Source organism: Apium graveolens, chromosome 1 (assembly GCF_009905375.1).
Source record: "Apium graveolens cultivar Ventura chromosome 1, ASM990537v1, whole genome shotgun sequence".
Classification (NCBI taxonomy): domain Eukaryota; kingdom Viridiplantae; phylum Streptophyta; class Magnoliopsida; order Apiales; family Apiaceae; genus Apium; species Apium graveolens.
This window is the reverse complement of record NC_133647.1, coordinates 2,307,785-2,310,879: the sequence shown is the minus strand read 5'-3', so window position 1 is coordinate 2,310,879 and position 3,095 is coordinate 2,307,785. Positions and strand designations below refer to the sequence as shown.

The 3,095-nt window shown below is 37.8% G+C and overlaps 1 pseudogene; it reads left to right on the top strand.

The window, feature by feature from the left end:
* The first annotated feature begins 2,047 nt into the window (after window positions 1-2,047).
* On the top strand, window positions 2,048-2,748 carry LOC141725000 (large ribosomal subunit protein uL16-like; annotated as a pseudogene).
* The last annotated feature ends 347 nt before the right edge of the window (window positions 2,749-3,095 follow it).

Below are 3,095 nucleotides of genomic sequence, written 5' to 3'. Positions count from 1 at the left end.
CATGCTTGAGACTGAAGTTTGAGAGTAATTAGCTTGTACAATCCCTCTTGTAACTCACCAATCTCTTTCTCTATCATTAAGGAAGGAGACTGCAGTATGCATTTAGTGGAAAGAAAAGAACTAGCACAAGGAAGAGAATTGGTTAGTTGAGGTACAGACAACAGATTACACTGAAATGTTGGAACCACCAACACATCTTTAAGTGTGATATCAGGAGTCAAATTGACATTTCCAATATGACTGACAGCAGATACAGCTCTATTTGGCAGATGAAGGTCAGACTTAACTACTTTAGCATTAGGGACTAGATCAAGATAAGGTGTTATATGGTGAGTAGCTCCAGAGTCAATGATCCATATCTTCTTAGATGAGTTGAACTGAGTATGACTGGCAAAAATGACAGAGTTGATAGAATAAGATGAAGAAGTACCTGCACACTGATTGTTGACATTAGTTAACCAGAGTGCAAAGTTGGAGATACTAAAATTGGACAATTTGGATTACATCATCTACAGAAACTGCTGAAACTGTGCATTTGACAAGGTATCTGTAGAATTACCAGACTGAGAAGAACCAATATCAGACTTTTTCTCATGAGTTGTGGTTGTGACTGCATTAGCAGATGATTTCTTGATAGTAGAGGACCTGATTTTAGGTTTAGGTTGTCCATGCAATCGGTGCCACTCAGGGTAGCCATGAAGAGCAAAACACTTGTCTCGTGAGTGACCAATAAGAGCCCAATCGTCACAGATCACAGATGTATCAACAGGTTATTTTCTCACTCCTTTTGAATCCTTGAGACTTGTTCTTATTACCAGAATATTGTCCAATTTGCACATTCATAGCCATACTGTCATGATTCAAGGTGTTATGTAAGGCAGAGTCACGCTGATTTTCCTCTTGAAGTAACATTGCATATGCTTGACTCAAATTAGGAAGAGGATTCATTAATAGGATTTGACCTCGAATACTAGTCAAATTCTCACCGAGTCCCATAAGAAATTGACTCAGTTTCATCATCGTTTTATATTTATCCAATTTCTGACTATTACTACAAGTGCAAGTGGCTGCAGCACATGTACAATGATGAATAAGTGCGAGATTATCAAGTTCATCAATCAAACCTCTAAATTATGTAAAATAAGCAGTAATTGACTTTGTGCCCTGAGTTAGAGAAGCAAGTTTTTTACGAAGATTAAACATACGAAGCACATTATTTTGAGCATCATGTAGATGTAGATCATTCCAAATTTAAAATGTAGTAGGCATATACACTATACTATTATGAATTTCAGAAGAAACAGAGTTTAAGATCTAGGAGATTACCATATCATTATTACGCTTCTATAGAGCTAATTGGCGAACTTGCACCTGAATTAGGATGAGTACCATCAATGAACCCTAGCTTTAGTTTCGCTGATAAAGCGATTGATACAGATCTGCTCCAATGATGATAATTTGATCCGTAAGGACATCACTTACTAATAATAAGCCTGGATGATCGGAACTGCTAAGATAATACGGATGATTGATGTCAATAACTGTTGTAGCAGCCATAGATGATGAAGGTTCCGTAGAATCTGATGCAATTACAGCGGCATATGATCACATAATCGAGAGTGTTGAACCATTGAGAAAGATTTGCAAATTAGATCGAGAGAGAAGATAGATTGAGATAGAAATAGAGATTGTAAGTATTATGAAGATGTATCTATATATAGATATACAGAGTTTGTGGCTTTGATACCATGTCAGTTTATGCTATGTAACAATTAAGCTTAACAAACTGAAATGAAATGAAGAAGACAAAGTAATTGTATTAAGTTTGAGAGAATTACAAAGAGGTTCAAAGTATTTATACACCACACATTGATCTTATTTTCCTAACAAACTGACAAAACTAGACACTAGTCTGTTACAAGAGTGACAGTTGGATTTGCTTTGCTGTCATTCACCGACATCACCATACTCTTCTCAGGAATAGAGTGACTTATATCAACAACAGTTTAGCCTAATTAGGAATGTAAGATCATATTTTCTCTTGTTTATGCATTACTATCCAGGACATGCACCGTGTTACCGTCAGATCAAGAACAAATAATACCCTAAATCTAGATTCTGCCGTGGTGTGTCTGATCCCAAAATCAGGATTTACGATGTTGGAATGAAGAAAAAGGGTGTTGATTAATGACCTTTCTGCATTCATTTGGTTAGATGGGAGAAGGAAAATGTCTCTAGGAAGCATCTGAAGCTACACATATTGCGTGCAATATATATAAGGCCAAATTTTCTAGAAAAAAGCTTTTCATCTCAGGGTCCGGCTTCATGCATTCCATGCACTTCGTATCAACAAAATGCTTTCATGTGCTGGAGCTGACAGGCTCCAGACAGGCATGTGTGGGGCTTTTGGAAACCCACTCGGTACATGTGCTTGGGTGAGTATAGGACAAGTCCTCCTTTCTGTTCGTTCCAACGACTCAAACAACCACCACGCACAGGAGGCCTTACGTTCATGCCAAGTTTAAGTACCCTGGTCGTCAAAAGATTATCATTAGCAGAAAGTGGTATGCAACATATGTTTGATTAATAAACCTTAAGCATATTCATGTATAGTTTGGTCATGGTCTTGTTTATATGACATTCTTGTTCACTGTTGTCAGGGGTTTTACCAAATACTGTCGTAGAGATTATGCCACTGAGTATCATGATGCTTTTTGGGAACATAATAAAAGTTATTATTTAGGTTAATAAACTCCGCAAAATGGCTGAGAATTTAATCAACTAGGTGCTTTTAATTGGTTTCCTGTACTCCCTGTAGGGCTGTTCATGAGCTGAGTCAACCCGAGTTTTGATGTAAACGAGCCAAGCTTTCATTTTTTTCCTGAAGAACCGAGTCGAGCCGAGCTTTCTTATCGACCAAAAAAATGTGTTCGAGCTCGAGCTCGTTAACTAACGAGCCAAACACGAGTTTGTTCGCGAATAAATACGATCCGAGCTGAGCTCGAGTTGTAAACGAGTCACACGTTAACAAATAAAAATAATACAATTTTTAGACCCACACTGTAACACCCCCAAATCCGAAGTCGGGGATCCGG